The sequence below is a fragment of the Euprymna scolopes genome, chromosome 23 (genome assembly GCF_053919585.1).
Source record: "Euprymna scolopes isolate OS-2025 chromosome 23, ASM5391958v1, whole genome shotgun sequence".
NCBI lineage: Eukaryota > Metazoa > Mollusca > Cephalopoda > Sepiida > Sepiolidae > Euprymna > Euprymna scolopes.
The window spans coordinates 45,087,687-45,114,536 of NC_136504.1; the positions used below are offsets into that span (position 1 = coordinate 45,087,687).

At 33.1% G+C, this 26,850-nt stretch overlaps 1 non-coding gene across 1 annotated transcript; it reads right to left on the reverse strand.

Moving 5' to 3' along the window:
• Window positions 1-14,786: 14,786 nt before the first annotated feature.
• On the reverse strand, window positions 14,787-14,868 carry Trnal-aag (transfer RNA leucine (anticodon AAG)). The gene has a single exon. It is a non-coding gene; the product is annotated as a tRNA-Leu (tRNA).
• Between the last annotated feature and the right edge of the window lie 11,982 nt (window positions 14,869-26,850).

Genomic DNA, 26,850 nt, shown 5'->3' on the forward strand with positions numbered 1-26,850 from the left:
AGTGTTTATCGGTATATTTGAAAAATACAAATGGCGGCAGACTATCAGACACATTAAGTTTGGGGAAATTTTTGGGAAAATGAGTTTAAACTAAAAAACTATACAAAATACTGTTAGGAACTTACTCAATATATGTTACTGTGACGTAGGCTTACATATAATCAGTGGTTTTAAAATTTTGCTCGATACAGGTGACGACTTTTAAGAGTCCCTTTTAGTGATTACCTGGTTTGAGGATATTTGTACAACTAAATGACAAATCTGCTCCAAAAATCCGGTATTATTTTACTTTAAGGCCCGTCTCATGTTCGTATATAACGAAATATTTTATTGTAGATTTCGGTGTACTAAAAACGAATCTGCAAACCGTTTCCGTCGCAAGAAGAAAGTTTTCATGATATGAAGAAATTACTTTTTCGAAAAGTGGGTGATCACTTTTCAATGTAAATTTAACTTAGAATGAGCACCCACTTTCTGACCACCTGAGAGAGGGGCATTTTTCTGTGTGTTTCTTGGCTAAAAAGGTTTTTGTTTGATTTCTTTTGCATGGTAATAACCCCTGAACTCTGGGACTATTTTCCATTTCACAGCCGTAGCCTTCGTTTATGCTACGCGCGAGCCAATAAACACGGGAAAAGTCCCACCCTCTCTCAGCTGGCTAGAAAGTGGGTGCTTATTTTAAGTTAAATTTACATGGAAAAGTGATCGCCTACTTTTCGAAAAAGTAATTTCTTCATATCATAAAAAACTATATTTTGCGACGGAAACAGTTTGCAGATTCGTTTTCAGCACACCGAAATCTACAAAAACTTTTTTTGTTATATACGAACGTGAGACGCACGCATGGAAAATTTTATAAAAAATCTGGGAGAAAATAGTTTTCAATAAAAACAGCAAATGAATTTGATAGAAAAAAATGGATGCTATTTTAAGATAAACAAATAATGCTAGTGCACTTACCGGACCGCGCTATTTTTTAAATCGTATTTCCAAGTTTAATAAAGTTTTATATGTTTTTTTTTATTCCATTGTAAGGTTAAAGTACAATATCTATACACACACACACACACACACACACACACACACACACACACACACACACACACACACACACACACATATATATATATAATTTAAAAAATAGGGATTTTTTTTTAACCCATCTATTAATTATAAAGTTAAATGTTGTAATTCGAAAGTCGTCCACGTGTGGTGCACGTGAAAGGCTAATTTCTACCGGAAATGGCGAATAGTCCCGCAGTTACGAAAAATATTTTTATTTTATTAAATATACTTTTATAATTTGCGATCTTAATAATCTTAATGTTTTTTTAATAGCGTTATTTCAGCACGGTATCTTCTCTGCATAAGTACCATCTTTTGTTTATTAAATTGTTAGGTGAAAGTATAATGTTAAGAATGGCTTTCTAAATAACGTTATTATTATATTATTATATTATTATGGTACTTTCTCTGCATAAGTACCATGTTTTGTTTATTAAATTGTTAGGTGAAAATATAAAATAGTTACAGAACACTCTCCCTTTCCCATGTTAAGAATGGCTTTCTTAATAGCGTTATTTCAGCACGGTACCTTCTCTGCATAATTGTTAGGTGAAAGTATAGAATAGTAACAAAACGTCCTCCTCATGTTAAGAATGGCTTTCTAAATAACGTTATTATTCTATTATTATATTATTATGGTACTTTCTCTGCATAAGTACCATGTTTTGTTTATTAAATTGTTAGGTGAAAGTACAGTACTCATGCAGAGAGTGATCCGTGTTGTAATAATAACGTTAATATTTAAAAAAATCCATTCTTAACATGGGGAGGGGAGGGTGTATTTTAACCTTACAATTGAATAAAAAGACATATAATAAAACTGTAATTAAACCTGGAAATACGATTTAAAAAATAGCGCGGACAAAAAAAACTGTACTTTACCAACTAATCTTATATCGAAAAACAAAAAGAAAACTCAAAAAGCAAGCGACAAACTTTTTTTTTGGCCTTATATAATAAAGAAAAAAATGTGTAAATTAAAAAATTTGGAGATAAACGAATGAATTATGTGTTTTTTTTGTTTTTTTTTACTTATCGAGTAAACAGACAATAAAATCTACTTCTTTTTCGTCAATTCGTGGCTGTGCAATGAATCGAACCGGAAGTTCAGTTTTATCAACAAAGCAGATTCGCACTCACACTTAAAAAAATATTTATTTTATTTAATATTTTAATAATTCGCGAGGTAAATTTATTTTAATAACATAAAAACATCCCTCGACTGTAAAGATGGGTTGTCTGAAAATTTTAAATAAATTGGTAACGTAGAAATATGGTTTTATTCACTTGTAACAAACCAAATTTACATTTATATATATATATATATATATATATATATATATATATATATATATATATATATATATATACAAGTTAGAAAAGGATTTCATCCAAGGCATGAAAATTGTTAAACAAAATATTTTTACTATATGCTTTAAAAATAAAGGTACAAGATTCAATTTGATATTTAATTATCTTCAAAGTGCACTTTTATAAATTTTACAAAGTAAGGTATAAAAATTTAATTTAAATTGAATAAAAAAATTACTTTTGATTTATTTTAGTGAATGTATATTCTGTTACACTTTAAAAATATCATTGAAAATTTTATATCTATATCATTAATTGCTAGATGAAAGATAACGTTTTTGGATTGTAACAAAATGTACATTCCATAAAATAAATTACGCGTCTGAATATTCTCTCTGTTTCAGTTTGTATTTCTCCTCACACCACACCTCATTTTTGCAACCCCCTCTTTGTATTATTATTACAGGTCTGAATATTCTCTCTGTTGCAGTTTGTATTTCTCCTTATACCGCAACTCATTCTTGCAACCCCCTCTTTGTAATACAGGTCTGAATAATGAGAAAATCTGAATTTTTTAACAAAAGCTTTAAAATAACTTTTTTAGATAAAATTTTTTTAAAAACTTCTTTCAGAATAGAAAATCTTTAAAATTTAATAAGGAACATATTTCATATAGGTTTCATTAACAAATATTCAGTACATAACGAGAAAAATAGAGATGGAAATTTCAAAAGGAGTGTATAACTGGTTACAGTCAATAGTAGTCCTCGCTAACGAAAGTCTTTGTTATTGTTATTCTATTATTATTATTATTATTATTTAAAACATGTTGTGTTCTGTTCTTTCGCGCGAGGACCAATATATGGATATATCTATACTCGTAGTTAATATTAAATATTTAAATGCTCATATTTTTGGTTCCATAGGACGAAACTACACGAAAATTTGCAGGCTTTTTGAAGATTATAATATATTCTATGGTTAAAATTTTATTACAATTGGAAAAAAGAAACCTATATTTTCAAACCAATAAAATATGCAAATTTGCCTACATTTGTATATATAGTGCCCGATATTATATATATATATATATATATATATATATATATATATATATATATATATATATATATATATATATATATATATACTAGCATGGGTACCCGACATTGTCTGGGTTGATATGAAGTTTCGTTTTGGAATACACCTGCTATACAAATCTTTTTCAATCATAGGCAACGTGGATACCCCCACAACAATTCCAAAAATGAAAGAACGGATAAAAACATGTAAATGTAATCGCCCGCAAAAAGAAGTACGTGATATCCTCTCCAACAGATATTTCGGCAAAAGGGATACAAAGAGAAGAAACTATTGTCCGGATATTGAGCACTGGAAAGAACCCCCCCCCCAAATAATTTGTTTCAATAAAAATAAGAGCGACTGCCCGTGCGATTGCAAAAAAAGAGAAAAAAAATTAGCCAATGTGGCAGACCCCTAAAAAAATGAAGATTTACCAAAAATTAATTCCAAAAACCGTTAAATGAAATTTTTCGTCATTTATATATATACAGGGTGTCCGTAAAGTTACTATACAGTCTTATTGTTTTATTGTATTATATTTGTATTAATTGATAATATTTATTTTTATTATTGCACCAAAGTTTGTCAGAGTGTGGTGTCACGTTGTCGAGAATGTATTGGAGCTGAAGGCTCCAATTTGAATATTCGTCATAGAAATTGCTTGCCTTGATTGTTACAGTTTTTTCGGATGTAACACGTGTATTTTCTGAGATTTTTATAAACATAAAGGTGTTATTTCTTTTTATTTCTTTTGTTACAAATAAATATTTTAATACAATATCTTACTGTACTGTTAATATATTACAGGGTGTCTGTATAGTAACTTGTAAGACTCTATAGTAACTTTACGGACACCCTGTATATACATATATATATATATATATATATATATATATATATATATATATATATATATATATATATATATATATATATATATATGCGCGTGTGTATATAAATGATTATTATAATTTTTTTGTTTGAATTTGGTGGATCAATAAATATTATAATTCATTCAATTTTATTCATCTATTTTTCCTTTTTCTTCAATTACTCTGTTTAGTATATTGAGTATTTTATTATCTTGATAGGTTACAATTCCAAGATAATAATCTTTGTAATTCTCTCTCTCTTTCTCATTATATATATATATATATATATATACACACACACGCACACACACACACACACACATATATATATATATATATATATATATATATATATATATATATATATATATATAAAGTTTGTTTTTGGAATGTCGTTACTTTCAATATATACCGTTTTCGTTTAACGGGTCTAGATTGTTGTTTTCGTTATTTTTGGTGTTCTTTTCTTTCTCAGTTTCATTTTTAAACGATGCTAGGTGATTACGATATCTGTCCTTAAAGCAAGTTCACCTAGCATCGTTTAAAAATAGAACTGAGAAAGAAAAAAATACCAAAAATAACGAAAACAACAACAATTTAAATAAAAAATGAAAGCAACGGTAGAAAGGATCATAACAATAGTGACAACCACAACTACTATAACGAAAATAGAAACAGAACCAATAGTAATAACGAAAACAACCGGAAAAACCAAAGAAAAACTCAACCACTTTAGCAGTATGAATTAAGGAATTAAAGGAAAATGAAACTGAATATAAATTAAGATGGTCAATAATTGATAAGGGAAAAATATAAACCTAGCAAATCGAAAAGATGCAACCTATGTATATTAGAATCTTACCATATATTAATATCAAAAGAAAAAATATTAAACAAAAGACTCGATGTAATCCACGGGTGTTTGCACAGAAACAAATATTTAATTTCACGAACTAGAGCAGATTAGGAAAAAATGCAAGCGAAGTAATCCTGGATAAAAATGATACCACGAGAGTGACCTCCCCTGCATCGGGTAATATAATACGAATTCAAACACCAAGCAAAGAAAAAAAAAACAATATTAAAATAAACACGCATAAATATAGGAATAAAATTATATAAAATTATATGATAATTGAAAAAAAAAACAAATAGGAAAAACAGGGAAAATTAAAACAAAAATAAATAATTAATAAATAAAAAATAAAAATACGAAAGTACGGGTTAAAACGGAAAACTATCTTTACATAACACCAAAAGATGGAGGAAGTGAGGAAGCATGGTTGTGGAAATCCTTTCACCCGAATACGATGTCCAGCATATTAAAAATATACCATTTGTTGTAAAAATCTAATGGATAAACATCTGAAGAAGTTGGTGGGGACAGGATATTGTTACGGAAACATAAATTGTAAAATTGCCAACTCATTAATGAAACAGCCGTAATGGAAAAGTCCAGGAAATAAACGAAGGTTATAAAAAAGAAAACGTGAGTCTTTGAATTTTCAACAAAATTTTGCACTATATATATATATATATATATATATATATATATATATATATATATATATATGTATATATAATTCTCTGATCTGATAAAACATGATTTTGAAGTACTGTATATATAATAATCGTCTAACACTTTTTGGTGGTATCCTTAATTTGCATATTTATTCAATAGTTGAATTAATATTCCGCTTTATTATGTTATTCTCTAGGTTTCTTATGTATATGCAATAGATTTCTTTGTGTCAGACTTATTAACTTTCTAAAAATAAAATAAACAGTAGCTAGCATGTTAACTATGTTATTATTAGGACTATGACAACAGAATATTCTTTTCATTGTTTTGACTTCCGAGTATATATCCGACATAGACACAGTTAATTAACCGAGAACCACATCACTCTCTATATAAAAGCATATAAGATATCAACGGATACACACTCGAGAGTCAAAACAATGAAAAGAATATGCTGTTGTCCTAGACCTAGTTATTATATTGGCAATAGCACGGTGAAATAATAGCAAATGAAAATTGGCTAGTCAGAAGCAAGGTTTTATTTGTTAGCTTATGTCTGACGTAGAAAACCCGACGTATAATGTTGAATATTAGAAAAAATAGAAAATTTTACGAGGAAAAAATTATAATAATTCCTTATCTTAAACTTGATTTATCAAAAAAAAAAAAAAAAAAAAAAAAAAAAATCCCAAACGAACTCTTCTATATTCGTTAAATCAATTACTTGTTTCAAATCCTCTGGAATGTAGAAATTTAAGGCAACAAAGAAATGATAGCCTTTGTGTCTGCTTTGATGTAAAACGCAGCCATTTTGAGAAAGTCTGAAAAATCAATCGACTATGTTGAATACATAACTTTCTTTGAATACCTATCCAGCGTTGCCCGGGACGTAGTAATGAACTCAGTTTACTTTTATTTGCTGTTTACATAATATAACCTGTGCTTTAGTAAAAATAAGGTGTAGAGGCCAAAGGTACCAGAGAGTAGGCGGACACATTCTCTCCCTTTTCTTCCATGTCTCTCCATGGCGTTTACTATCTTTAAAGAAAATAAGAATTTTATATAAAAAGGTAATTATACAGTTTATGATCCCATCTCCGGCAGCTCCCGGTCGACATCTTTCATCAGGTTACGTAAGCAATCGGAAGATGCTGAAGCGAATATCTAATCAGCTGTAAGAAAACGATGTTTCAATGAACGCTTGAAATTCATTAAATCGTGAAAAAAAAAAGCATTTTAAATCTAAAATGACTTCCAACGATAACTAAACAGTAAATACACCCCTTCCCCATGCTAAAAATAGAAAACCATTCTTAACACGCGTTTTGAATTAATCATCTGGCAGTCTTCACTCTAGCGTCTTCCAACTGCTTACGTCACCTGTCGAAACATCCCGACACAAAGTTCCTCGAGATTAGGTTGTGAAATTGATAGGTGCAAAAAAAAAAAAAAAAAAAGATGAAAATGCACTAGGGTACCACTCGAAGATTTACCTTTAAGAAGTTGATTTTTTTTTTTATATTACACTGTTTACAGGTGTATTCGGGTCTGCTGCGAACAAATATCACAGTTTATTTTGTCACTGACACGAATTATTTACACAAGTAACATATTCTCTAACCCGTGGTTACTAGTATATTAGTATATTTAGTTATGTCTGGCCGCCATTTTTTCAAAAACTTTCATGTACGACGGTGAAGTGGGTATGCATGCGCAGAAATTTGCAGTTATTGTAGCAGATAGAATAGACACTCCCAACCTCTCCATGTTAAGAACGGCTGTCGGAATAGACACTCCTAACAACCTCACCCATGTTAAGAACGGCAAATTTTACCAAAAAAAAAAAAAAAAAAAAGAAAAAATCGTTTCCTTTTTCGCTTGTTTAGAAAAAAAAAAATACCATAACACTTTTTTTTCCTTGTAAAAAAAAAGAAAAGAAAAAGATGGCGGCCATTGCACAAAAGCTATTATAAAAAGCATTGGATATTTACGGTGTTACTATTGTACGTTATTCTTGTCAGCGAGAATTTAAACTGAAATTTGTTTGCAGCATACCCGTATACACCTGTAAACAGTTGAATATAAAAACTAACTTTTTAAGGGTAAATCTTCGGGTGGTCCCGGTCCCCCCAGTGCATTTTTACCGAAAAAAAAAAAAAAAAATGGTGTCCCAGTAATTGTATTCCACAAATGATCAATCACCTGGTTTCACAACGACGGCGACGCCGACGTGAATGACGACACGCCCACGCGTAAAGGATTTTATATATGTTACGTTTATGGAATATTATTTCCAAAGAAGCGTGAAGAATTAACGTACGAATATTAGACTTTTAATTTTATTATTTATTGCCAACTTGTCTACAAAGCAAAATCACACGTGTCTTTCGCATTTTCTTGCGTGTCAGAGAGAGAGAGAGAGAGAGAGAGAGAGAGAGAAGTAGAGTTAGCAGTTCTTGATTTTTGGATACGAAAATGTCTTTTTGTATTTTTGTGTGATAAAACAAATTGTTTTATTTCTGAGGTCGTTACATATATAAAATGTTTTACATTTTAAAAGTTTTCAAAAAGAAAAAAATATGTTATTTGTAAGGTAGACAACTCCTGTTATATTCCTCAAATTAAAACGTGTATTATCACCCCTTTACATTATTCAAGTTATACCTATGCTTGAAGACATCGTTTACGAATGATGTATCACGTGACATTTTCGACATCGAAGTTTAAAAGATTTCCGAATTTCCTTTTTCACCCGACGGTAATTTTCCAGATTTGCAGTATCATGTTTAAGAAAAAAATCGTTATCTGTTTTGAAAGCAGTATTAAATTTTTTTTTTTAATTCTATTGGGAGTCTACTCCCAAAACTTATTACAAAACTTATACGGCACAATCACGTTGACACATTGGTTCTCACCAGATCACCGAAGTTAAGCAACGTTGAGCCTGGCCGGTACCAGATTCGTGAGTATTTTGGAAGGCGAGGTACTGTATGTACCGCGAGATAAAATACCAGGGAGAGAAAATGGCGCGGTCTATCCTCTCTCGAGGGTAGATGAGACTCTCTTAAGCCGTGATAGGCACCCCATCTAGTGATGGCGTCAGGATAAAAAATACCCTTCATAGCTCTGACGAAGCATCAAATATTCAGCTACCGACAAGATTTGAATTACACTACAAACTCATGTAGTGAGTTCAATCTCGGCTGCAGCCGCGCTAGGAGTCTACTAAAGTTTTTATTAATGACGTAAGGTAATTTTTACTTTTAGGTCATTATTTAAAAATCGTTTAGATTGCTAATCATCCTAATTGAACTAAATAATTTGGTAAATAAATTCTAAGGAAGTACATTATTATATTATAGCATGTATTAGAATATACAGTATAATCTCGATGTGCGGTATTAAAAATTAGTAACAAAAAACAGTACAGTATATAATAAACATGTTTATAATCAAATAACATAATAAATAACACCGTAATGCGGGGCAAATACCGTAACCAGGGACCGAAAAAACATCGTATTCTGAACCATAAACTGCAAAAAAAAACAAAAAAAAACGTAATCCGGGGCCACCGTCTCTCGGGGTTCTACTGTATATTATAATAGAATAACATATTATTAATATATATATATATATATATATATATATATATATATATATATATATATATATGCTGTATAATATAATTTATGGAGTAAGCTGATTTACCCATTTTAGGAATACTGACTTCCCAGTGGAACTTTGTTCCGCTGGTCTGCTTTCTAGCTGACTACAATATTGTCGTCTTCAAGACCAACGCAAACAAGTTCTTATTGAACCGTCCACTTAAATAATCTAATTATACTAAATTTCCACAACTAATTATTACTATGTCAATGTCCCAATGACTACCGTACACCCATTTAACCTTATCCTCGAGTGGCCTCCAGGTCTTGATATGTAGTAACACCTATGTAATATATATATATATATATATATATATATATATATATATATATATATATATTGTTTTTTTTTCAAGGGAGGGATAAATAGTAAAACAGAACATAAAAAGACATGTCTAATTCATAACTAACCATCACACGCATAATCCCTTTTTCGCCTCCTTCTTCCCTCCCCACCCTTTCCGTTTACCCCCATCTTCCATGTACACTTTTTTTTTGTTGTTTCTCCCCTCTTTAACATAATTATATACAAAAAACTTCTTGTATACAAAGAATTTAATATTCTTGAGTTTAATCATGCGTGGATTTAAATATATTTCACCGTATCTGACAACATCCCGCAAGTCATACATAAATATACAAAAATTCATTGCTGAAAACCACAGATATTCTGGAAGAGGACAATCTACCGCATGGTTTTGTACAAGGGGACGTTCAATAAGTAGTGCCCCCAACCTACCTGGTTTTGAAAACATTTATTTATAACATTAACGACCTTTGCTGTCTATAATTTGATTCCATCTGTCAACGAGCTTACAAATGCTTCACTTGTAAAAGTCTTTAGGTTTTTATGTGAAATATGAATCTAACCCGTGTTCAACCTCCTTTAGTAATCGTGATAAACTAAGGCTGTCTTAATAGTTTTGTAATCCTCGACATAAGTGATCATCTGAGGTAGGTAGCTCAGGAGAATAAGCAGGATAGGACAAGATGTCCAAACCAAATTCTCCTAGGAGATCTTTCATTAGTAAAAACATACAGCGTATTGTGTCTGTCTTGTTGTTATCTTAAAAGCTGCTTTCGGAATAGACACTCCCATTTCCACTCCCCATGTTAAGAACGGCTTTCGAATGTGAACGGTGAGTTGGACTTGATGCAAAAATTGACCAAACTTTGTTACATTAAATATAGTAGTCGAAGAAAAGTCATTTTTCTTACAATTCTAAGTGAAATACAGTTACCCCCTTAGAAAAATAGGTTGATATTCCGAATTACCAAAAAGGCTACCTAACTCAAATGGCCCAGACTTTGTTAAACTGATTGTCGAGGACGTATCCTCGAATTGATATGAAAACTCATCACCACCCTTAAGGTTGGGGGTGACCTTCTGGTAGTGTTTTTCCGAGAATTATTTTTTTATTTATTTAAAAAATATGAGGATGAACATTATCATTATGGAGGTTAACTCTCTTTCTGTTTGTATCGACCATCCTCAGGCATGTTGGTCGTTGTTTGGAAAAGAAAAGAGAAAAGTTACTGGCTCCGTAGATATTTTCGTATTCTTTGAGTTAGTCCGTATTTTATGGTTATTGTTTCGTATTTGTGAAAAATTGGTTGACAAGGGAGAGGCAACTCTAATAAAGATCGACAAGAAGTTATGTTCCTGCCATCGCCGAAATTTTTAGGGTTTACAATGTTTTTTTTTTTTTTTTTTTTTTTTCTACAATTAGAGGCTCCCAGGTTCTACTAATTTCTAGGCTTAATTAATTTAGGCTTAGGGATGCAAGGTAAAAGGTCAGGTGACTCAAGGAGGCAGCACATATGCTAAAAAAGAAAAATTATTAAGCAGACCAAGACGAAGGCTAACCCGACCGAAACGTTGCACAAATAACACTGAAGATGAGAACAATAGTCCAATCAGTACAAACGATATAAACAATCAGCCCCTATCTAACAAATTCAAAACTTTAACTCCTTTTCTGGTGACTAAAAATATTGTTTTCGGGTCAGCAATGTTAAAAATATTGCAGAAAAATATGAAATAACCTGAAGAAAAAAAAAAGTTATAAATTATTCATGGTGATATTTTTTAAGTAATAACTATGCATAAAATAAATTGTAATGGTGTAAAAACGATCCTTCTGCAAACCGGACAAAACTTTTGCACCGACTCGAGAGTAAATAAATAAAATAATAACATGTAAGCCACTTAAAGGTGAGGCACACACACACATGCATGCACACCCTCCAGACACACAAGATGTTACACAATTTTATTAATATAAAGCTTCTGTTTTAGTAATGTTAATTACTATACAACACCGACGTGTAGACGCCCAGAACCAATTGAGAAGTGAAGGTGAGGAGGAAGGTGATTGAGCCTAGATTAGTAAAATAAATAAAATATGATCTATTTTTTGTTTTACCTTACTTTCACTCCGAACTTAGATTTGAGTAATTACTTGGTAGTTTGAAACTTATTAATAAATCTATTAATAACGCAAGATAGTCATTTAAAAAAAAAAAGGCTTTTTATAAATTACATAATGTGTCGATCACTCCGCGTAGAAGAGTAAACTTGCGCAAAAGAAAATAGTTCGTCACATTTAATAGCTGCAAATGCCTCTTAGTTGGGATGCCCACTTTTTCTCGGCTTGCCAACTACTTTAAAACTTACTAGACCAGAATGACCAATTTGCATTTTAATGCGAAGTATATATTTATTTGTATGCTAGAAAAAGAAAAATGTAACCACTGGGTCAAACATTGAGCTTGGGCTAGATTATTATAATTAGGAAGAAGCGTGTTTGCCAAGCAAGTTGAATATATAAATAAAAAGACAAAATCCAGGATTAGTCTCTTTCTGCTATACCCTTCTCCTTTTTCTAATATATATATATTTTTTTTCTGGTGAGATTTCTTATTGTTTATAATGGGAATATTCCAATCTTTCTATTGTTTTATTTCTTTATTATCTTCAACTGAGAGGGTGACGGAAGTGAGAGTGATAGATACATATAAAATAATAACTAATATTCTGTAATATACATTTCTAATTTTTATTGCACAATTTTCTTCTATATAGGCAATCGCTTTATCGATAGTATTATTAGTTATACCTTGAAGTGGTTTAATTTTAAATCTTTTTTTAAAATCTATCTGTCGATAGCTCAAACAACAAGGAACACGGCTGAAGCGCTAAATGTTTTGGTTTCAATTCTAGCTGATGGCACCCAAGTCATTTTTTTTTTTTTTGCTTTTGAAATCACTACTATATATTAGGCACAATATAATATCACATAGAAAATTGGCCCTGTAGTAATAAATACGAGATCTGCACTAATTAAAATATATTTAAGCGTATTTTACGACACCTCGCTAGTCATACATAAATATACAAAAATTAATCGGAGCATAATGAAAAGTGGAGGAAAGAAGCACAAAATAACCAGTAATGAAGACTATTTGTGCCTCCAAAGTACTAGTAAATCCAAATGTAATCTCACCGTACATATTGCTTTATGCACTTATCAAGGCCCAGAGGCCACTCGAGAATAAGGGTTAAAGAGTGTACAGTAGTTAATTGGACAATATAGTAACCGTTAGTAATGGAAATTCGGTAAATTTGTTAACTTAAGTGGAACGGCTCATCAAGAACTTGTTTACGTTGGACTTGAAGACAACCATATCGTAGTCAGCTGGAAAGCAGGCAAACGGAAGACAGTTCCACAGGCGTGCAGTTCTAAGAAAGAAACTTTGTTCATGGAATCTATCTTTAGGTTTAGGCACAGTTAAAGAGTGGGGGAAATTATTGATAGTGTTTTCAGCTAGACGAGTCTTTCTTGTGAAAATTTGGCGAGCGGAGGGCCATATATTGGAGCTCAGACGAGCACTTGCCATGAAAATAACGATAAAACAGGGACAGACTCGCAACATCTCTTCTGTGAAAAAGAGGTTACAGGGAAGAGGAAAAGTCATTAGTAAATATTAGATCTAGTTACTTTTCCTTTGAGGAAATGAACCTACATCGAAAATCCATAAGTTAAGGAAAAAAAGCTGAACTGTATTCTTTATTCAAACAATAAATTTCTGTTCTGAAAATTGATGGGTTTCTGAATGAAATTTAAACAAACAAACAAAAAAAACTATATTTACACACACACACACACACACACACACACACACACACACACACACACACACACACACACATATATATATATATATATATATATATATATATATATATATATATATATATATATATATATATATTGGCAGCAGGTCATTATTTACACACATTTGATTAAACACGACAGTTATTCCTCCTGATAAAAATCGGATGTCCGATAGAAAGCGCTTGAGAAAAATATGGCCGCCCAACAACTTCTAGGCGCCATTCTATATAATACATCTGCCGAAATTAAAAAGACCGCTTGGCAAATAGAAAAGATATCCAACAAGATCGGAAAAAGGAATAACTCGATCGTGTTCAATCAAACGTGTCTTAATATATATATATATATATATATATATATATATATATATATATATATATATATATAATTATTATCTTTTACTATAATAATAAAATACTTACAGACACTAGTGTTTCATCCTTTCGGGAATCTTCAGTACAGGGTGTCGCGACAATACAAGTCGACAGATTCGAACTCGGCAACACGAGCGATCTCTGGCTCGATTGGCAAAGACCGTATCCATTCGGCTACCATTAACCGCATGAATTTAAACATTTTAATTTTAAATGTTCCTTATCCAGTCAGACAGTGATCTAATCGTTATATGATGATCTTATGCATAAGAGCTAAATTCACCGACTTAATTCAACTGAAAGTGCTCAACGATAAGAAACGCGTTTCTTAAAGGGGCTGTCATAAATATTTTTCACTATAATAATTAAATACCTACAGACACTAGTGTTTCATCCTTTCTGGAATCTTCAGTGCAGGGTGTTACGATTAACACCAGTCGTCAGATTCGAACTCGGCAAAACACACACACACACATACAGAAAAAAAGAAAGGGATGGAGAGACGGACATATAAGGTGATAAAGAGATAGTTAGAGAGATAAAGGGGTAGAAAGATATAAAGAGAAGGATAGAGAGCTAAAAAGAGAAAAGGATAGAGAGAGAGAGAGAGAGAGAGAGAGAGAATATAAGATTTAAATGAAAATGTACTTTTAGCTCGCCTCCGTGTAACGTCAGATATTAATCTAATATTATAATAAAAATTACAATCTACATGGCAGCGGTGGGATTCGAACCCACGCCTCCGAAGAGACTGGTGCCTTAAACCAGCGCCTTAGACCGCTCGGCCACGCTACCATTGACTGGTTCCATCACCAGTTGTTTTATTCTTATTGCTTGTAGCAATTAATGTTTTGACATTTTAATAGTTTATCGTGATTTTCGGTTCGTTGCAAACTGAATATATTCCTGGACTTCTCAGCCTGTAAGTTATAATGAAGGTGTATATGTGCTGCTACGATTACATTCCATAAAATCCAACAAAAGTTTAGTGCGAACAGACGTCAGGCCTAAGTAGGTGTAGAAAGATGTAATATATTTTTATGGAAATCGCTCCAGACAAGGCATGAAGCTACTTGATACAAGGAGCTAAAAACACTGCTTCAAGGCCAAAAGCATGTCAAGGATAAGTGTTAGATGAAATAAATTCTGACTCAGAAAACAGCAATTTTTCCCTCTTTGTCAGAAACATCGTATCTGGAATGTGAAGACAAAAGGACAAAATATGGGTAGCGAGAGTCACGCGGCTGTCGAAAGTAAACCCAACATCCGTTTTCTACTCTCCTTAAATTGTAACATGGAGTCGAGTTCGTAAGAAACCCTTGAGATTTGAAACAGAAATAAATGACTGGTGATATTTTCGCCGTCTTTTACTGTATATCTTCATAATTTTTCGTCCTTCTTCACTTTTTTTTCTACTGAGAAACCGATGTGTTCCTCTAATCAACCCGGTTTTGAAAAAATAATAATTTAGATATTGTTTTCATTTAGTTTTCATTGTGTGTGTGGAGGGGGAGGGGGTGATTTTTTTTTTACATGGTGGTCACCACTTATCAAGGCCCGGAAGCCACTCGGGGATAAGGGTTATTGCGTGTACAGTAATCAATGGGATAGTATCGTAGTAATCGTTAGTATTGGAGATTTGATAAAGTGTCTTACTTAAGGAGGCGGTTCATCAGGAATTTGTTTATGTTGCACTTGAAGACATCCAAGTTGTAGTCAGGCGGGAAACAGGCAAACAGGCAAAAAGAGAGTTCCACAGGCGTGCATTTCTAAGAAAGAAGCTTTGTTCACGGAATCTATGTTTTGATTTAGGCACAGATAAAGAGTGGGGAAAATTACTGACAGTGGTTTCAGCTAGACGGGTGTTTATCGTGAAAGATTGGCGAGGGGGGGGCAGAGATTGGAGCTCAGACGAGCACTTGCCATGGAAATCCTTGTGAAGTGTTGTTTAGTTATCCGCGGCATTTTGAAAAAATGAAAAACACGTATAACTTACAAGAGTTTAACTTTTCCAACTAAAAACCGATGCGTTCCTTGAAATCGATCCATTTTGAAAATATAATATTGTTGTAGTATATCATGAAAGCCGTTGCACGAAAGGAAAAACAAAACAAAAAAGAAAACACAAAAACGAAAAGGATTTATTTAATTACTTTCCCCGTTCGATTTTGATGGAAGAAAGTTGGCAATGCCAAAAAGAATAAAATAAAGAATTGAAAGTTCTTTGGACCGCAGCATTTAGCAATTCTATCAGCTGTTATCCTCAGGCGAAAATAGTCGATATTTGAATGTTCATGGCACGGAGACAGGTGAGAGAGAAGGAACATATATTACTATTATATTAGTGTACTGGGACAACGCCAGAAAATCCTTATTGATTATTATTATTATTATTATTATTATTATTATTATTATTATTGTTATTGTTATTGTTATTATTGTTATTGTTATTATTATTATTATTATTATTATTATTATTATTATTATTATTATTATTATTGATGTTGTTGTTATTATTGTTATTGTTATTATTATTATTAGTAGTATAGTGAACTGACCCAGAGAGAGAGAGAGAGAGAGAGAGAGAGAGAGAGAGAGAGAGAGAGAGAGAGAGAGAGAGAGAGAGAGTACCGTAAAAGACATGGGATTTCGGATATATTGGGAGGTGTGTAAGAGGATTGGGGTGAAGTGTGCTGGAAAATGGTTTGAGGAAGTGCCTGATGAAGTGAGAACAAGTGAGGATGGCAAGCTAGAGGTATGGTGGGACAAAAGTATCATAACGACCAAGCAATTGGAACATAATCGTCTGGATTTGGTCGTCATTGACAAAGTCTCAAAAAACTGGCAGACTTTTCGTTTCTTGCAATTGTCGAAAAGTTCCCTGCCCATGTCAACGAAATTTAGCACTGTCTGTATACAGTCGCGGTAACATTCTTCGGCGTATGAACATTCTGGCGCAGGGGATAGCGCCTCTGATTACGGAGCAGAAGATTCCAGGTTCGAATCCTGGCAAGTTTGTAATAACTTCAACTATCATTTTATCCAACGTTTACTCATTATCATTACCCTTAGTTATTTTTGTTTTTTCAGTGATTTTGTATTGTGCATATTGGAATTTCCCATACTCCGAGTTCACGAGGCAAGCGTTGATGGTAAGAAGATGTTGAGTGGACTCGATTTTGTGTTTGACTCTGAGTTGGATGTGTCGACGCGGCGCAGCTGCTAGTTATTAATATACGTGTAGCAAGCAGACTTCGGTCACGATCTTTGGCGGAAAGGTCAGACAAACTCATTTTAAAATGTCAGTCATTTGATACAAACTCCAGGTACCATCAATGATAACGACGATGATGATGATGCAATACCGCCAAACATTTTTATACGTAAATAAATATTTTAAAAAATCCAACGCGTATGATATACTTGTCGAGGAATCCTTGTTTTCGTCTTTGGTGTAAAATCAAACGGCGAAACCGATACAGATGCCAAGTATCCTCGATGGTCACGAAAATACACACACTTAAACATATTTATACGTTAATAAATATAAACAAATCTAATACATACGATATACTTATTATTATTATTATTATTATTATTATTATTATTATTATTATTGTTGTTGTTGTTGTTGTTGTTGTTGTTGTTGTTGTTGTTGTTGGCGGCGGCGGCGGCGGCGGCGGCTCAGAAGGAGCTTTCACACAGGTCATCAAAGATCTCTCCTTGAAAACAACCTGTGGTGTTCCCTGGAAGCTGAGTGACAACAAATCTCCCCAGATTTCCAGTACTCTCTACTTCCTTCGATAACATTCGCAAATGAATTTGCGTTATCGCAACAGTCGCTTGCCATTGATTTCTCGGCGGCAACGATCATTAATTTCTACTGGAATTTGAGCGGCAATAAGCCTTCCTAGGGTTCCAGATCTCTTTGCACTTGTCAGCGCGCACTAGGAGTTTTCACACAGGCTATCACCAAAAACATATTTTTCAGAACAACCTGTGGCGTTCCCTGGAATCTGAGTCGCAACAAGTCTCCCCAGATTTTCAGTGCTCTCCACCCCTTTCAATACCTTTTGCAAATTACTTTGCGTTATTGCAGCAGCTGTTTATCATTGATTTCTCGTTGGCAGCGACCATCGGTCTTCACTGGAATTTGGGTGACCTCTCCAAGTTCCAGTTCTTTTTGTACTCTTCCAGTGGGGGTCTGATTAATGCTTTATTGCTTTCTATCCTCTTTGACCCTCCTCGACTATTTTGTGTGCTGTCAATTGATTTTTTGGAGAGGGGATAACTTACATTTATATTGTTTCAGTTTTCTTGATGTGGTGTTTCTTTGTGTTTTGCTTCTGTAACAAAACACTTGGGGACAAATAATGACGCTATTGAAATAATAGTGACGTCATAAACATTCTTTCATGCAAAGTTGTTTGTCCATTAATACTCTATGTCTGTGTTAAATTTCATTGTCATAGCGTTAGTGTTATCGGAGTTAAAACAGGAATTATAGAGCTCTTTAAAAAGCCAAGTCTGATAGCATTAAGTAAAGAAATGAAAGAAGGCCGCTAAAAAATGACGCTTTCGAATAAAGATTAAACGAGGAAAAATTAAATAATGACGGTAATTGTTTTCCGTTATTATTACATCAAATGTTTAAAAACAAGGAATATAATAGATATTCTTTCTTATTCCATGGAATTTCGAAAATTTATACATTTCTCTTCAGAGGAAATTAATAGTCAAGCAGAAAAAAAACCCACTTATTGGTCAGTACTAGTCAGTATATATATATATTTATGTAAGATTGGTATGAGAGAACCCCGGCAAAGTGCTAGATTATTAAAAAAAAAATTTAAAATAAGAGCGTAATATTTATTTATATGTTAGGGTCGATCAGGACAAAAAAGCAAAAAACATCAGTACCGTCGGTTTCAATAAAGCAAATACACACGTCTAGCGGGTCAAACAAACTACCTCACTCCCACACTTATAACTAATATGCATGTAAAATGTCCCACTATCTTTGAACGGTTTTAAAGTAACCTAAGAGAAATCCTTCACGACTGAGACAATTTTTATTTTTGTTTCTTTTCTCCACATTAAAAAACGACCCTGGTGTCTAACTCTGTCCTGTGGGGAGGCATTGTAAATAGGAACCTGATTTCTGCTTCAACGCTATCGGAAATTTAAAGACCAACTTTTTGCGTGGGCGGATACAAAATCCATTTTTCTTTTTCTTTTCTCTCTCCGTCTTCGGTTACCCCCAAATTTCCTTGTCCCCCCCCTTTTTGTTTTTGTCTTTTAATTTGTTTCTGGTTGTTTTATTTCTTTGTTTTAATTTTATATTATACTTTTTTATCTCTTATCTTTTTATTTTATTTTTATTTTTATATCGTATATTTATTACTTTTACTTTTCCATTATTAAAAGACTACGTGATTTTTCAAAATTGCATTATTTGTGAAATTCGTTTTGTTTTCCTCCATTCCATTGAAAACATCGCCTGACGAGATCTTTAGTTATTCATAACTAATAGATGGAAATAGTGCCATGATCGTTTAGGGATATAAAAATATTCATGTAAGCATAAATAATAAGTAGAATATATATATATATATATATATATATATATATATATATATATATATATATATATATATACCCTGCGACTGGAAACACTTTCATTGAGCTTATTATTTGAAGCAATTTGGACGATATTATAAATGATATATACTTTAAAATATATTTTTGTAATATAAGCCCAGGAATTACACACACACGCACGCACACACACACACACACACACACACACACACACACACACACACACATATATATATACACACACACAAATACATCAGACACATCGAACACACGGGTGTGCTTGCTTGAATCGTGTAAGTAAATAGCTTTTTTTTCTATGTAAATTTGCTTAATAAACGCTTTATTCATTTAAGACGACAAAAGTAGATTAAATGGTAAATATTTATATAAATAAAAAATATTTATATAAATAAATAAATATTTATATAAATAGAAAAAAATCATTTTCGATTGAAGACACCCCAATATTAAAACATCATGACAAAACGTACTTCCTCTTCACCCGGTCTTTAAGCTCTTCTCTCTCTCTCTCTCTCTCTCTCTCTCTCTCTCACACACACACACACACACACACACACACACACACACACACACACACACACACACACACACACACACACACACTCTCTCTCTCTTTCTCTCTCTCGCTCCCTCACTCTCTCTCTTTTCTCTAATATATATCTATATAAATAAAACAGTAGACGCATGTATATTCGCATGTCTGTCTGTGTGTAAATATTTAACCAATAAACGTTTAAACTACTGGTGACATAACATTGAAATTAACAGGAAATGGTAATCATACATTAAAGAATCGACTCGTTTTTAACGAGTTAAATCTTTGTTTGGATGGATGAATAACGCGCACAGAAATATGTCGGCAAGTTGAAATGCAAAATGTTTATTTAAACTTGCCCACATATTTCTATCACTTCATGCGCAAATTTATCGATAGCTTGAAGTGGTCAAATTTCAAATCTTTCTTATTTATCTGTTGATAGTTCTAACGGTAGGGAACGCAACTAGAGCGCTAAATGTTTTGGTTTCGATTCTTGCTGATGGCACCCAAGTCATTCGTTTTTAAACTTTTGAAATCATTACTACTTCATTTACTCACATAAAATCTTACTATCCTGTACTTAAAGGACCCCAAAATCTATTAAACTGTAGAAGAGAAATAGCAAATAACTGCGTTCACAAAATAAAATTTACTCTAGGATAGCGATACAAAATAGTTTTAAAACTAACAAAAACAATAGAAAATAAACAAATAAATAAATTAAATAAACATGAATATGCATAAACGATCACACACATATATATGTATATATATATGTATATATATGTGCATATATGTATGTACACATATGTATATTTATATATAAACTAAAAAAAAAAAGAAAATGTCTGCCTTAAACCACTAACCTAGTTTTAAAACAGATCCTTTGTTCGATAAAATGCATGGCCATTGGCTGATAGAAAGGGATGCGGTGGATACTAGAAACCTGATTGGCTAACTAAATCCTCAATAGAAGAGGACCATATAAAAACGATAAACAACCAGAGAATTCGCGCATAAGCCGGAGGAATCCTAGAGTGGATTAAACGCCGAATATTCAGTGTAGCTAAATCGCCATATATATTTTATAAATTACTATATATATATATATATATATATATATATATATATATATATATATATATATATATATATATATATATATATATACAGTGGGGAAAATAAGTGTTGGACACATCCCATTATTCTTTATTTAACACATTTTTTATGCAGTAAATGACACAAAAATTTAACAAGAAATAGTTACTAATTTAACAATAACAAATGTTAGAAATTGGAACCTTTTAATGCATAACAAGAATTATATAATAAAAACGAGAATAGCCGGAAAAAAAAGATTGGACACATTGTTTTAAATTATATTTTATTATTATTTTTATAAATAATGCTGGAAATTGCTATTTGCATTTTAATTTGTTGACACTATTATACATTTTAGAAGTTTCTCGATTGTTGTAGACCATACTCTACATCGTTGGAAAGTATTGGAACATGTTAGTTACCAGTAAGCCATCACGCGTGAAGGTTATCAGAATGAGTAAACGTAAAGAACTCTCTTAAGTCGTCTGTGATAAGATTATTGCTGAGCACAAGAATGGAATTGATTATCGGTGTATATATGCTCAATTCAAAATCCCTGTAAGCACCATAGGAAACCTTATTAGAAAATGGAAGGTGCATGACTCAACCATGAACTGTCCGCGCACTGGAGATCCTCGCAAGATGTCAGATCGAGCAGTGAGAAAGATTGTACGAAAAGTTCAGCAGCAACTGAGAACCGCACGAGGCGAACTTCAGAAAGATTTGGAAGAAGCAGGGATAGTAGTAACAAAACCAACGATTAGTGATGTACTCCGACGCAACGGTCTTAAATCGCGTACACCTCGAAAGACACCATTACTAAAAAAATGTCATGTTAATGCTCGTCTGGAGTTTGCAAGATACCCCTTATTGAAAACAGATGATTACTGGAAGAATATGATCTGGTCCGATGAGACGAAAGTGGAACTTTTCGGCATTAACTCTGTACGTCGAGTATCGAGAAGAGATGGCACAGCGCACGATCCCAAGAACACCCTCCCCACTGTAAAGTTTGGTGGTGAAAATGTCATGCTCTGGGGATGCTTCTCTTCAAATGATACTGGGCCACTTCATATTATAGATGGAAAGATGAATGCAGCCAAATATCGGGAAATTCTTGAAAATAATCTCTTGCCTGCTTCCAATGTGTTAGGTATGCGACAGGGATGGATCTTTCAACAAGATAATGATCCCAAACATACTGCTAAAATAACCTCCAATTGGTTCGTATGTGGCACTATTCCCTTGCGCCACTTTTTCTAACACACTCTGCAGCATGGACGGGTGGTAATTTGGCCATGAGCGTAGAGATACAAAGAAATCCCATTCCCATAATTCCCTTGCTATCGTTCTGTCTCTTTCCTGCACGACCACCATGATGTGAGGACGCATATTCTGTCTCTCCGTAAATGAGGGGGGCCACCCCCTCCCTCAACACTAGTTAGGGTAGTTAGCTTTGAAAAGCCTATTGTCCACTTTTACATTGTTTTTTTTTTTGTAATATATATTGTATCTCTAATGTAAAATAAAATAGTTAGTTATACCTTATGTATATTACAATTGTGTCGCGTGTCGTTTTTTTTTTTTGTGTCTGCCATGAATGCCTTCATAAATGTCTAAAGTCGAAAGGCGGCCCTGAGGACAAAGAGATGAAGATTCCCACCAGAATGCCACCAGGGTGAAGAGATCATCTTGAGAAAAGAAAGGAGCCACACCCAGATCCAACATCTCAGGTATGATTTTCTTCTTGCTACACAGACCCTAGTGACTGGCCCATCTTCATATCTTCATGAGACCGCTTTAAGACATTTACTATAACACGTCTGTCGGTCACACCTCAGTGACCGGCTGATAATGGTATACGTACAGAACAAAATAGATGTTCTTAAGTGGCCCAGTCAGTCCCCAGACTTAAATCCTATAGAAAATCTATGGAGAGAGCTCAATCATGGTCCACCAGCGAGATCCACGTAATATTCAGGATTTGAAGAAAGTATGTGTTGAAGCGTGGGCTAAAACATCGCCTGAACGTTGTCACAAATTAGTTTCGTCGTATAGAAAACGTCTCGAAGCTGTAATAGCCAATAAGGAGTTTTCAACTAAATATTAGATGAAATTGTGTTAGTGTGTCAAATACTTTTTTTCCGGCTATTCTCGTTTTTATTATATAATTTTTGTTATGCATTAAAAGGTTCCAATTTCTAAAGTTATTTGTTATTGTTAAACTATTTCTTGTTAAATTTTCACATCATTCGCTGCATAAAAAATGTGTTAAATAAAGAATAATGGGGTGTGTCCAACACTTATTTTCCCCACTGTATATATATATATATATATATATATATATAGCAAACATATTTGTATAAATTGTTGTTTATTGAAGTGTATTTTTCCCCTTTCTTTAACGATCTTCTTTACAGCTTATACGAGATCGTCTTATAAATTATGGGAAGATCTGCTCCTTTCGAGTTAAAGCCAGTATTGATTGCTGATTGTTTTCACATGAGCAGCAAACGCATCGAAATACTGGCATATTTGAAATACCAACATGGCTATCAGTATCCGCATTGATTTCCCTCAAAATCGGTCAAATGGTTTTGATGTTAAAAAAAAAAAATCTTCACGGTATCTGGCTAACTCATTTTTCTATAAGGATTTGCCGCGCGTATATATATTAGTGGCCTAGCAAGGCCGTAGGGGATATTACCAAGCAAAAAAAAATAATAATAATAAATAAATAAATAAATAAATAAATAAAAATAAGCGAAATCCATCCAAAAGCAGCAAAAGTAAAGCTGGCTTGCCATGGCACTGTACATACAAATGTAAGCAAATTTGGGCATATTTTATTGGTTTGAAAATATAGGTTCTTTTTTTATCACGTATAAAATCATAATCATAAAAAATAGTATTATAATCTTCAAAAAACCTCCAAATTTTCATGTAGTTTCGTCCCATAGAACCAAAGATATGAACATTTCAACAGTCAATTTGGCTACTAGTATAGATATACCACCATTTTTTTTTTGTTATTTTATAAGTTGTGAATCTCAGCGACTAAAATTAATACAGAGAAATGATGCCCACTTGTTAACACTAAAATTTCATCATATCTTGGAAACTACTCGCTCCTGGACTTTTAAACGTTATTTTCGTTTCCAGCATCCCCGGAGCCTATAATGGTTATAATTTTAAAGGATTTTTTTGATGGTGGAAAGATACTGCACCTTTACCAGTGTTTCGATCATAGTCATTTGCTTTCCTAGTTTTGCATATGAATTACAAAATATCTGATATTTCCCCAAAATTTCTGGCTTTAATGGAGGGGAGACCTAAATTTGCTACTATGTTTTCAAATGATCTGAAATGACAGCAAGGGGAGACTTGATTCCAAATATTTCTCAAATGTTATTTCTCCTCTCTTAGGTTTTCATACATGAAGTAAATTTCAGATTTTATAAGGCTTATTTGATACTGGAGATATTCATAATCGTACCCTATTTCCAAAAGAGGGGAGATATAACATATGAGAAATATTTGGAATCAAGTCTCCACTTACTGTTATTTCAGATCATTTGAAACCATAGCAGCAAGTCTCAGTCTCCCCTCCATGAAATTCAGAGGTTTAGCGGTGTGGATTCGAGTCTTTGTTGAGATATAGAAAGGGATGGGAGGAGGTTAAAAATGGTGTTCGTATACGTGTGTGATGGCCGCTCCAAAATTTAAACTTACTAGTGTGTATAGGTTTTATTGTTGAGGGAATGTGAATTTGATATATCTATGCTAAAAGAGGTTTCAGATTTAATCGGGGTTATCTCCTATATAATATTTTGACTGCAGAAATTCCACTCTCGACCAAAATATTGTAGGTTTGTAATAACAGATGCCGCATACTAATTTATTATGTCTAGGCTATTAGCCACTCTTTTCTAATTTCCGGACACAATTTTAGACATATTAAGTCGTTATAATAAAATGCTACATTGCATCCTAGTAGCAACACCATCACAGTCGCAACATCTATAGAGGAAGGAGTCCATATTTTTCTTTATAAATATTAATTTCTCCCACTGCTACAAATTGACACCGGGACTAATTCTACATTTTCCGCCGATACTTTCATTGCACCCATCATAACTGGTTATTAGATACATCAATGCCTCCGTTCAGTTTCGAAAGACAAAGGATACCCCCTATAGGGGCAGCTACGCATGTAATTGTGTGGCAAGGGTTGCGCAATCTCCAAAACACATTTCTCCCGAATCGGCACTGCTTGATTCAAGTAGCAAGGAGAAGTCCAGGACGATTGGAAACAATGACGGGATAAGCGGAGAGTACATACAGCAAATGGAAGCCATAAATGGTCACCCATCTGATACTGGCCAGGATCATCGTTGCTTGACTTCGGTGATCTGACGGGAACCAGTGTGTCGAACATGATTATGCCATAATATTAGCTACATACACGTAACATAATACTTCCATTGCCCGAATCAAAAATAAAAAATTCTCTCTTCTCAAAATCCACCCATTCTGAATGGCTGAGACCTGACAATTCTATTATTCCTGAATTCACTTCTTCATACATAAACGAATGCTCCAGAAATTTTCCAATATGGCGTCGCTCTCTACATGAGGTAATCGTGCTAAAATAAACAACTAACTACAAACATAATAACCGCTCATAAACTGAAAATTAAATGCTGGTAACCTTACACTTATCTATGCACAAAGTGCCTACACGCTACTACCCCCTAAAAAGCTCTGAAAACAAAAACAACGTTTACGAGTACCATTACCCTTCCACGATGCTATTTGGAGGGGGGCGTTTTAGTTTGGTTTTGGGGGGCGTTTTTATTATATTTTTCTTTTTTTATTTACTATTACTGTAGAAGATTACTTATATAATTTCCAACGATTAACACGGCTTTAATCATATTATTTATCGTGTCAACCGCTTACAAATAAGTTAACGCCCCAATATTTTATGCAGATAGGTTTTAAACTAAATTACATTGCCTGCGGATACACTTATTTGTTATATATTTGTTTTCTTACCAATTATACTTTCTGTGGAGAATTTTGTTTAATTCTCTTTTCAAAACTCATTATCGACACTACACAGACATTAACTTTGTTTTTTGTTTCTTTAGGTAAATTTTTATCTCAGCTCCACCTCCACAATTTTCTTTTAAAATGGCGACATATAGGTATTCGACTATGCTGAATAAGACGATCTCATTTAAATTTTGCAGGGACACGTAGTTTTGAATACCTGTATTATGCACTGTAATTCAGTGGCTGCCAGATTAGTACGCACGAGCGATAAATAAATCTACTTCTCTCCAACCGACACTGCCACCCCATTTTTTGTTTATAGTATTTGCAGGTGAGTATGCTGATATCGAATATCAAGGTTAAATTGGGGCAAATATTTTGATCCCCTTTACAAAATGTGATGTCTATTCTGAAAGCCTTTCTTAACATGAGGAGGCTAGGAGTGTCTATTCCGAAAG